The sequence below is a fragment of the Zosterops lateralis genome (genome assembly GCF_965231275.1).
Source record: "Zosterops lateralis genome assembly, chromosome: 2".
Classification (NCBI taxonomy): domain Eukaryota; kingdom Metazoa; phylum Chordata; class Aves; order Passeriformes; family Zosteropidae; genus Zosterops; species Zosterops lateralis.
The window spans coordinates 29,155,857-29,167,983 of record NC_139763.1 but is presented as its reverse complement, the minus strand read 5'-3'; the positions used below and the strand labels follow the sequence as shown (position 1 = coordinate 29,167,983).

General features: G+C 41.0%; 1 protein-coding gene across 3 annotated transcripts in view; it reads right to left on the bottom strand.

Annotated features, from left to right (window-relative positions):
- Nucleotides 1-12,127, bottom strand: part of FHL2 (four and a half LIM domains 2) — a 105,271-nt gene that overhangs the window by 21,674 nt on the left and 71,470 nt on the right. Inside the window, exon 1 of one of the 3 annotated variants that reach the window (XM_083855509.1) lies at nucleotides 2,674-2,906. The exons of 1 other annotated variant lie outside the window; for it this stretch is intronic. The gene's annotated coding sequence lies outside the window, so the exon portion shown is untranslated. Of the gene's footprint in view, nucleotides 1-2,673; nucleotides 2,907-12,127 lie in introns of those variants that run through there. One more of the 3 variants, XM_083855508.1, reaches the window with a different exon arrangement.

Below are 12,127 nucleotides of genomic sequence, written 5' to 3'. Positions count from 1 at the left end.
ATGATTGCCTACAACACTACACCATTCAGAGTTTGTCCAGAGATTCTCAGAACAGATTTACCCATACGAGAAATATGAATGAGACTTAGACCTGAATGTTCCTGGCTGATGGGGAGCTTGAAAGGCTGTGAGCATGCCGGCCAGCAGCAACAGGCATTGCTTGTGGTTGATGGTGCTAACACTTATCTGGCCTTCCTTTAATTCTGAATATCCTGACCCCTGTGAGATGAGGCAAGGCAGAGAGGTGAGGACATCAGCAGGTAATAAATTGCTTGGCTCTGAGGCTCAGAGCTCAATGCCCTGGAGAACTGAGCCAGGAATATAGGTGCAGCCCTCCTCATCCCTTTTGGGATGAAAGCTTGAATCTGAGTGCAGTGCAGCAGAAACTGACATTAACCCTTACAATTATAGGAGTTGTACTTTGTCATCAATGTTTTGGGTTTTCTGTTTGTTTTGTTTTGGGTGGGGTTTTTTTTTGGTTGGTTTGGTTTTGGTTTATTTGGTTTCTGATGTTCAAAGCATGATGGAATCCTGGCAGACTGGGTTGTGTTGTGTGTGATCAAAGGAGTTGTCTGATCACTTTTCTAATGCAAGGTGTGCCTTGGGAGAGCTGATGTTTGTATGGACAAGAAAGATGTGATTTCATGGAAAGTACTATCCCTAGACTTCCCTAAGAAGTGGGAAACAGATCATTATTTATACCTGAGTTCTTCAGTTGGGAATCACCATTACATGCTCTACATGGTAGGAACTTCACATGGACAAATAATATCTGACACAATATAGCTGCTGCTGTGAGATAACAGTGATTTCACAAAAACTAGTAATATTTTCCTGCAAATCCAAACCACCTGGAGGTGACTATTTGGTTCTTGCATATGTAACACTGCTGATTTCCATGGGAGCGCATTTGCAGAATGATGACAACCAAAATTAACTATATTTTATCCCAGCACTTTTGCCATCCTGGGCTTTTTCAAAAGACCACAAGAACTGGTCCACACCTCCTAGCCTCAGGTGTGCTAGTTAGATGGCGATGTCAGGTGGGAACCCCAGGGAACTTCTACGAATTTGATTCCTCAGCAACACCATTTTATGTCTTTTCTGTTGCCCCTCTTACCTCAACCACTTGTTGGTTCACAAGCCAGAGATCATTTTACGCTATGGCTAAGGTAAAAGACAGTTTTATTGGTGTTCTGGTCAGATTTTGAAAGTAATGCTATGGTGTGTCAGGAACTGACTGAGTTTTCAACACAGCAACTCCTATCCTTTAAAAAAAATTTTCCATATGTGACCAAGAATTGGTAAGATTCTATTGAAAAAGCAACCTTTAGAATCTATCTTTTCTCAGTTATGTCTACAGGTGCACAAAACAGACATAAATTTTTGTAAAATATACGAATACAGACTTTTTTTTTTGGTCTTGCATATCCAAATGCCTGAAGCAATCATGTTCAAAGTTTATCATCTGGCTGATAAAAGGCATAGAAGATTTTGGCCAGAAAGCTGGGAGTCCTATAAATTTATGAACTGCTGAAAATAGGGTTCACAGCAGAAACCCAGAGACAACCTTAATTGTAGCATTCTTTCACATTTGGATATCTATTGCATTTGTATATCTAATAACACAGCCTTATGTTGGTCTCTTTTAGAACAATTCCTATTACAGACAACATGTAAATATGCATAGCCATCAATAAATGTTACGGCTACTGACCCTGGGAATCCCAATGTCAATTAGCAATCTTAGTTAATATACTTCTAGATTGGAGTCAAGGGAATGGCAATCACAGACTGACAGATTTGCTGGTATATATTTTTATAACAGTGTCTTGTGTACTCAGCAAAGCTGTGTGTCTCTCTGTGCACACCAAAGCTGAAATATGCAGGTATTTGGTCAACTAAATAAAAGATGTATACCTTGGGGGGAGTAAAAAGTTTGGAACAGCCATTAATGCAGAGAATGAAAGTTAGTATTTCCTTTATTATGTACACAGAGAAATCCACGTTAGCATACAGTAAGTGCTGGGTTATTGTGACTGCACACCCATGCACACAGAGAGAAGCACAAAAAGAAGGAATGCAGAGCTATTAATTGGGATTTGTATTCTAATTTATTCTCTCCACATAAAAAGAAGCAATACGATGCTGATGGCTCCCCGTTTTTCCCATACATAATCTGTCTACATTGCCTGGAAAGAGGAGAGGCTACCTTTGTTTCATGTGCATCTGCTCTAGCTACAGTACAAAAATGCTCCTTTGTTGAGCTCGGCAGCAGGAGTGCACGGAGGTGTAAGGAATCTAAGACCCCATCTTCTAGTTTTTATCACCTCCCCAGTGGATTACACACGCAGCACAATACAGTCATTAAAAATAGTTACACATGAAAAGACCCAGCGCCTCATCAGCTGGCTGATGTGTCACTTTACCGACGGACGTGCAGCCGTAATTGCTGTGATAAGAAATTTGTCTTTTTGTCCTCTTCACACCCCTCCCCGTGCACTCAGAAGAAAGGGGAACCAGCAATCCCTCTCCTCGCATCCTTCCCCAACAACACACTGGGATATTAAACAACCCTCTCCTCCTCTCTGCACCCTTTGTTTAAAGCGACACCTCCAAAGATATGTTCTGTGGGTAGTGGGAGGGAAGGGGAAAAAAGGGATATTTACTTACAGAGCAGTAGCGGGCAGTTAATGCCACCTCCTGGACCGGGGACAGGGGGTCACATCCATTAACAAATGTGCGAAGAGCACACTGGCCCGTGCAGAGGAGAGCTGTACAGCCAGCTGGGGCTTTCTACCCCTGCAAAGAGCGGCTCTGCCGATTCCAGCTCTGCAGTCAGTGTTATGTGGAAAGAGGCTGCTGCCTTCCCCAGCCTAGTGAAACCCCTCGCTATCATTTTACCATATAAGGAGACAAAAGCATCGGAGACTCTCATTCTTTGAGGCGCTCTGCAGCTGGCATTCGACACTTTCTCTATTCCAAGGGTGTCAATACTTCCCCCTCCTAAACATCTTGTCTTTCTTGGCCCCCTTCCTAAAATAAGGCTCCCTCTCCCCTCCTCCAGCCTTTGTTTCTCTAAACCCTTGATGCTTATTAATAACACGGCTTTGCTAAATCTGAGAGCCTGCTCTTTACAGAAGGAGAGGTTTACAGCAACTCAAGCCAAAACATTTGTAGGGCTCTTCACCTGGCTGAGAGAATAAAGTCCTTGGTTAAAATGGGCATGAGGCTTTATTTGCTTTGGTCCTTTTGCCTGCTGAGTGTCTTGCCAAAGAAGAGTGAAACAACCTGTCTCGCTTCTCCTTTGCGCAGAGGTGCACATTTTTACAAAGACCAGGTGTGCAGGCATTTCTTTATAAGCATTCAGACCCCAGTCCAGTTTCTCTCCACCCTTCTTTCTTGCCAAGCTTCCCCATAATCAGGAGGAAAACGAACAAAAGCAGGGGAAATCTGCGAAACCAAAACCAACCATCTTTTTTGTAAGAGAAAGCCAAAGGAATAGATTGTCTCAGCACATGCTCAGTACCCAGTCAAGAGCCTTGCCAGTGGGCACATGGAAAGAAGAGGGGAAGCTATTAATCCTACTAGAATCAGGAACTGCTTTTTCTGCTACAAAATCCAATTTAATTTATCAACGATTCTAGCAGAAACACATTCTGCTAATCGAAACAGTGAGGGTCCTGGGAAACCTCCCAGAGGGAAGAATTTGGATGAGAAGCACATGGGAGATATCTGCTCTCTTCAGCTTGAGGGGTAGGCTGGGGAGGCATTTCAGGGTAATTCTTCAGTAATGACTGGTGCTTTCCCAAAGGGAAGTGCTTTAATATGAATGCTTTCCACCTTAAGGAAGACCAGAAGGATAAATATGTAAAGCCCATTATCCCGAGGGAGTCTTGTTGTTGTTTGCATCCAGGAGATGCCAGGTAGTCCAGTTTTGGGTACTGGGTTCTGGCACGTGCCTGAGCGGTGGTGTAGATATGCACATGGATTAGATAAGGGTTTCTCCTGCAAAACAAACTTCTGCCAGAACCTTGCCCTGTACTTGCTGTCCTCTTATGCACCTAATATAGTCAGATTTGAAATAGGAGTGAAATATCTATTTCAGTGCTACTCAGTGCTACTCCAAATCCAGAAAAGCACAGAATAAAATTGTGGGGAAGGGCCATTCCTAGTTCTTCAATCAGGAGTCAACTCTACTTTGCAGGTGTGAGTTATTTTGATGACCATCAATGATCTGTTTGTCAGTTGATCCAGCCTCTGCTGTTGAATTTTCAAAACACAAGCATCACAAGCCCTGGAGGACTGACAACAGGCATACAGGATTAAGAACGCCATGGCAATTAAATAATTTAAATCAAAGCTGCTGCACTCCCCAGCCACATGGGGAGTCCCTGACTCTTGTTTTGAATTTGCAGTGGCACTGTAAAATGAATTAGACCAGAGAGTACAAAATTTTCATCAAACCCATGCGCTACTTTGGAGTTGCACCTATATCTTGGGAAAGCTACTGGTTGGGTTTCCCCAAGTGTATGACTTCCATGAGTGACTTCCTGAGTGACATTCCTTAAATGCCCTTGGACAGGACATTTAATCTTTCTGTTCATTAGCTTCATTGTCCGTAAAAAGCTCAGGACAGCCAAACTCATGTGAAGGTTACTAGGAAATATACAAAGGACTAGCTAGAGCATAAATATAATAGGAGTAATAGTTCCTCTCTTTTAGGTTAAACTATTGCACAGTGACAACAATAATAATTTATTTCCATCTTAGTTACTGTTCTTACCTCAGCTCTGATTTGGTAGTGTACATAAAAAAAGAAACCAGCCTTGAAGGTGATTAGAATTGGGTTATTTGATTTCAAACTTTTCTAAATGAACTAAATATTCTGAATGTGTAATTCATTTTTCAATTTCCATGATATTTTTATTTCCCCATTTGTCCATTGACAGCTACTGCAGCAAGTCTGACAGAGATTTTTTGATGGTCCCTGTGGTCATACAAGACAAGTGTTTCCCACAAGTATAAGTTTAAATATATACTGGCTCCAGCTGAAATGATTAGTTTATCTGTTGCAGGTCTGGGTTAACTTAAGGAAGATAAGGTAATTTTTGTCTAATTTGATATAACACCTCTGACTCCTTGAAGGCAGAAGAGGCTCTGCTGATTTAAACCCCATTGATTTGTGGGCCCACTATGGGACTTGACACTCAGCAGCCACCCCAAGACTGTGTGGAGCTGTGAAAGGGGTGAGGAAGGTTGCCAGGCAGGTTGCCTTCCCTCATCCCATGATGAGGTGTATGCCTTCCATCAAACACTACTAGGGAAGGTACAAGGAATGTCAGACCTTTTACCGTCCTTCAGGACCACTCACTCCACATTTATCTGGCGAGCAAATATTCAGCAGTGATTGGCAGCCCTCCCCAGCCCCTTTCCCACCAGAATCAAATCCAGCAGGTGTAGGTGGGTGGAATACCCACAAATATCATTAATTTTCAGAGAGATGGGGGAGAAAATGGCAGAGGCCCTTTCACTAACAAATTTGTTATGTAACCCACTTCTTCTTTTTCAATATATATAATCTTTATTTTTTTTTACTTCATTGGTTCTCAGAAGAACTCAGCAGAGATCAGTCATCTTCAAGGCTTCAGAGGAGTCAATGCAATGAAAATGGGGGCAGTGCTTCTAATAGGGGGCCTAAACCAAGAATGGAAATCCAAGTACAGTACAGTGATTCAGAAGCTTATCCTATGGTTTATATTTTCTTCATGTATATAGCATTTACATTACATATATTGTTTGTTCTTCAGTGGTCTGAGTGTTTAACAGGTTAATTCTATGCATAGAATGTTGTACCTCTATATGGGGAAAAAGGTGGAAACAATACCATTTTCATAGCAGGACTTCACAAAGATTTTACTAAGCTTTCATAAGTCTCACTTCAGCTACTGGGCTGATACTGGAATAACTATAATTTCAGCACTTATCTTCTTTTCTGGCTGAAAAGAATGAACAAAGAAAAGTAGTGGAAAGAGACAGCTGGAAGTGGACTATTTTCATTTCCCCCAGTTTGAGACACAGAGAAATATAATGTCTCTGAGAGACCAGGGAAGGGGAAAATATACACTTTTAGGTTTGAAAATGGCTAAGCTACTGGCTGATTCCTTACTCCCGGAAACTGTTAAGTTACATTATCAGAATTCAACTAATCCCCTTTTTGATACTTGAACCTGTGTAACACAAGCTTCAATTGAATATGAGAGGGTGCATTTTGGAGAGCTGCTATTTTTGGCACTACTATTTAGGAAGGAGTGTAGACTAGTGCAGATGTTGCATTTTAGTTCATTAAAACTAAAATAACAGCTAGGCAATATCAAATCTTCCTGAAATTTCATTCTCATAAAATACTTACAGATGTGCATTTTCTCTAAGATTATAAGGAGTTTGCAAAGGATAAAAATATATATTCAGTGTGTATTTTCTTTCCCAATTCAGTTTCCAAGTCACAAGGCTTTTTACAATATTCTGATCTTCCTTTCTTCCCTTAGGAGACTCAAAGCTCAAGAAGAAAGACACATCAGGTAAGAAATATCAGTGTTTCACAGATTCTGATGAGGGAATTATGGACATCTTTGAACAATTCATTAAAACCACTCCAGCCAAGGCAGATAGAGAAAGTCTGTCTGCTTTGGGATGATGCAAGATTTTTATTATTGTTTAGGCTAAACAGCCTAAATCAATGTGGAAACATTAGTGGTTTAGAAACTCTAATCTAATCTGTAAAAAAAAATATTTTCATATTTACTTTCTTAATATGTTTGAATAGTTTTCACATGCATGTTAAACATTTTTCTTCTATAATTTAGAGAAAGGTGCCATGGTTCAGTAGCATCAAAAAACTTCTGTTTTTCATAGGAAAAGTTATCTTTAGAAGGATAATGTGATGCTACATGATAAGAGAGATAATTGAGACTCAAATACAAGTGTGTCTCTGTGATAGCATGGTCTGGGATAGAGACAAAAAGCATTTTAGACCATTATGGCCAGTTTGGACAAAGATCTCATTAATTTTTTTAAGTTAGTCAGAACTTTTGATGCAGTTAGCCCCAATTTCATTCAGAGAAATCTATCTCCTGAAAGAGATATCCCAAAGTAAATATGGCAGTGCGACACCTGTCAAAATGTGCTCTGTCTCTTTCTGTGTAATTGTTCCCATGCCCTTCTCTCTATGGACAACAGATGTAAGAGAGGGCTTTCAATGGGGGACCCAGGCAGAAAGACAGCTATGTCCTTTTTTCTGCTGTTTTCCCTTCTCCTAGGTGAGCAGACAAACAGCTTTTATCACTGGTGTGCTGAGGAAAACAATTTGATCACAGAGGAGAAGTGTAGCAGTGCTGACAAAAAAGCAGACAGAACACCAAAGAAAGCTTCAAGGATCAACCCAGGGCTTAAAGGAACGGTATCTCCAAAGGAAAATCCCTCTTGTAGACAGATGAGTTTCCAAAAGCTTGGAAAGCTGAGGCACCACGTTACAGAACTGATAGATTCTTCACTAAACAAGCAGCATTGTCAGAAATCTATCCCAGGACCTCCTGGGTTAAACAAAAGCCATTCAGGCCATCGCAGGATAAAGGCAACCCATTAAACAACTCCCCAAGTAGTAGCTGCCTCTACCATGTGAGGCACCGTGAACAGCCCTCACCAGGCTGTGAACTGTGTGAAAAAATAATGAAGATTAAAACAAAGAGAGTGGAAGAAAACAATTCTTATGGGGTACAGGCTTTTCCCTACTTTCCCTAGCATTCTTTCTCATTCTTTCCCCTCACAAAAGAACGGATGGTGCCTTTACTTTTAAGAAAATTAGAGTGAAACATTTTGGTCTTTGCCATCTTCACACTTCTTTGTCTTCTAAGTGTTCTCTAAACCCCTCAGTTCCATAGTTTGTTCATCTGTAACCAAGGGTAGAGATCTTGGTGGCATGTCTTTGGAAGTGCTTTAGGATAGAGAGACAACTCCCAACAGCAGGTGAGGGGTCTTCATATGACTCTAAATGATAATAGTGCAGGAACCTATGCAAAGGAATTCTTGCTTCTCTCCTTTCTACTGGATTCAAGTTGACTGCCATGTGGGGCCTGAATATGACAGATGGGAAGAGCCTTTTGGGTTTCCTACCCTTGCAGATGGAATCTGGGATGTCAAATTACTAGAGAGGTTGCAGTAATTGCTGGTCTTCTGAGCTGGCAAATACTACCCCCTAATTTAGGATTTATTAATTTTAGTGTAATCATGATTTATCATTCCCTGTTCCAGATGCATGAAACAAACACACTGTGATTGTTCCAAGAAACTAATCACTCTGTGTTTCTGACAGCACCATAGATGTGCTTGCTATTCTGTAAAAAATAGCTCCCATTCCCTGTGGTCTTCCCAGCAGCACAGTCAGCATTTTCTCTGAGGAAAAAGTCAAAATCCCCTTTCCACAGTCTTTCCCCCTCCCACTGCCTCACTGCTTCTTCTCCAAAACCTTACTTCTGTGTGTATAATTTGCTTCTGCTCCCCTTAGCACTTTTTCTGCCTGCACTCCTGATAGCTGTTATCACCCTCTGGAAACAACCAAGAGCAATATTTGAGACTACCATTTCACTTTATCAGCCAGCCAGAGGCTTGAGGAGCTTCTGAGCAAAGATATCTGTCCTAGAGTGACTTTATGATGCTTGTATCCCCAGTTGTCTGTCCCGTTAGTGCTGGATATTAAGTTCTGCACCTTTAAGACTGGTTCTGAGAGCAAAGGGAGCAAAGAAAAAGCATGGTTTGTTTTGTGAAACTGAGCAGTTGGCAGATATCTTAAGAACTTAGCGAACTAATTTCCAAGGCAGAAGTGACAATATCTAAGTCATTCCTGGCAGATCTTTGTCTAATTTGCCCTTAAGGATTAGGACTCCACAGCCTCCAAAGAGGAAGGCAGGAAGGCAGGAAGGCAGGAAGGCAGGAAGGCAGGAAGGCAGGAAGGCAGGAAGGAAGGAAGGAAGGAAGGAAGGAAGGAAGGAAGGAAGGAAGGAAGGTTGGTTTAGACTAAAATTTTCAGTCTAACAGTCATGCCTGTAAAGGATGAATAGTGTCAGGCAGAACTTGTCATTTGCAGTTATTCAGATCACACCATAGCAGTATGAGAATCACAGAAAGCAGGGTTCCTCCAAGTTGTTATGCTGCTCTTGGGAAATGTCTTGGGAAGAAAGTGAGAAGAGAATGTAATGATATCTCTTCGTAATACTCTGCCAGCCTCCAGCAACTTTTGGCTTGGGGATTTCTCGACCTGGAGGCAGTATCCATACTGAATATCACTTTCATGAACTTGCAGTTCCCTCCTGATTGCCTGAAAGGAAATTTACAGTTTCCAGTAACAGGTAGCTCTGCTCTGTGTTGCTGAAGAACCATCTTCCTCATGTCATTTTTGAACGTATTATCTACTAATTTCATCTGAGGCCTCCTAGGTCTTACCTTTGGAGATATAATGAGAAACTGATCTTTATTCATATGGTACAGGCTGTTCATGTCTTTGTCAATCTTTATCATATCTCCCCTCAGCCATCTCTCCTAGGCCAGGGAGTCCCAGTCAACCTGTTCAGCCTGTATGAAAGCTACTTCTCGTGTTTTATAATTTTTTCCTCAAACTTTTTCAATATGATAATTTAGTTTTGCAGGTAATGTGGCCAAAACTTTTAATATTCAGTTTGCATTTTAGCTGCTTGTATTCTGTTGTTTTGATTTTTTCTTGTAAACCTAGATAACCTCTAAATTTCACACCCAGCTAGACATTTCAGAACCATTACTTTATAGCTAAAGTTACATTTTCCCCTCATGTTCACTGTTCTATGCTCATCTACATTCAGTTTGAGATGCTGTTCTAGTGCCCACTCATCCTGTTGCTTAAGAGCCTTTTCTCATCCAGCTTCTCAGTCTTAGAAAAATTTCCACTAATAATCTCCTATTAATCTCTTTGCTGTAAAACCTATTTTTCAACTGATTTTATGTGAGACATGCAAATATCTTTCCTGGTTAACACTGGTTAAGTGTTTTTAAGGTTTTGTGGTGAGGGCCCTTAGTGAATACATGGAAAAGGACAAATAGGCAGATGCTGTCAACCAACAATCTCCTGTATCTCCATGCTGTTTGTTATCTCACAGGAACTTGATGGATTTGTAGAAGATGATTTCTCCTTACCAAACTGTACTGAATTTCTCCCAATTTACTCAGTTTCTCTACCCTGAGTAGTGATTTCTCCTAAATTTGTCAGTCTTACTAGGCTCTATTTCTCCCATTTTCTATTGCAAGCATTTAAAAAGGCTGATGCTGTATTGGATACATTCAGGTGCTCAGTTCTAAGTCTGTTTTAAATAAGAGGCCATGGATTATTATTATTTCAGCTAGTTCATCCCTTAGTCCCTTTAAATCTTTGGATGAACACCATCTGGTTCTAACATTTTCTTCCTATTCATTTTGTTTATTTGCTCCATACCTCTTCTACAGACATTTCTGCTTGAAATAGATCCTCTGACAATACCCATAAGGAAGCATTCTGCTGCAGGAAGCCCTCCAAGTTCCTCACAATGAACACAGGAGCAAAAAAAAAAAAAAAAAGATCATTTAGCCTCTTCTGTTACAGCCATCTCTTCCTCAAGGACTGACCTCAAGGTAATCTGTTGGCCCTATCATTCCCCCAAACCCTTCAACTTGCCTAATATTCAAAAGAAGCATACAGTTGCAAATCCCTTCCCAAATTACTTCAGACTCACAATATTTTTATATAAGTAGAAACAGTCACCCTCTCCAGTCTCACCATGACTGGGGATGTCCTGTTTTGAAGACAGATCCTTCTGTATGGAAACAATAATTTTTCTTCCCAACTACTGCTTGCATATACTACTGATAAACTGAGAGGGTCTGAGATGTAGGCTCAGACATATATTATGATTGAGTACATGAGCTTAGATTGTGCACTTTGAAGTAGAGTCCTTGCTGTTGATCCTCTTAGGCCTGTGCTTACTTTGAACCCTATAAATGCTCAGGCCCTTTAAATAATAGGATTAAAGTGATCATTTGGTTGTTGATGTGAATTTCATGTCTACCATTTCACATAGAGCTGAAAAAATATACCATCCACTGTCAGCCCGATAGGCATATGGACTGTATTTGTCCCTGCCAAGTTTTTTATTCACATGGCTGTCTAGTGGAGTTGCTGTCTTAATGTGAATGAAATTCAAATGTTGTGAGTAAAACGAAAGAAAGACTAATAATAATGGCTTTTCTTGAAGTGTCTCTTGCTGGAAGATAAGTAATTTTTATGAATCATTAGAGAGGAGTCAGAACTCACATTATGAAGCAGTGCTAGTGCTCTTGCTTTTTCCCTTATGTCTAACCATAAAGTCCAGTGAGTCCTGGCTGGGTTGCTACAATGTAAATGCCTTACATGACTGAGCACTGTCCATCTATCTGTCCCTGAAGAGTGTGTCCACAATGATGCTGACTCTCTCTTTTATCCAGAAGGGTTTCCAGGAACACAGGCTCCTTATTTGCAAGGAAGAGTTTTCTAACACTTGGATATCCAGCAAAAAATGTAGGGAAGGGGCTGGCTTGTCCAGCAGCACACAGAGCACTGGGAGGCAGTGGGAACTTCACTTGTAGAGAGGGCAGAGGAAGACCTGTGAGGAAGGCAGGCTGCTCTGCCTGAGTGCCTACAGCACTTCCACAGCCATGCCCATACTGCTTCTCCTGCCAGCTTTCTCTGTGAGCATGCCTTGGACCCAGAGCTGTTTGCTATTTCCTTTAGTAAGCTGCAGATCCACCCTACATTTGCATTAGTAAACACAGGGCAAAAGGGCAGAAAGAAAGCATGGCTGCCCTCAGATCTGATCCTTGGAAGACACTTCTTTCTTCTGAATTAGGAAAAAGTGCTATTTTTCTCTCCTAAAAGGGTGTTGAGAGAAGAAATACTCGACAATGAAATTCAGGCCATGTGAGCACATAACACATAATGTGTCTCACCTGTGCTCACATAAATTCCTGAGTTTGGCTTATGTGGTAGAGTTGAAAAGTACAGCAGTACAGTTACAAAAGTACAACTTCCTCT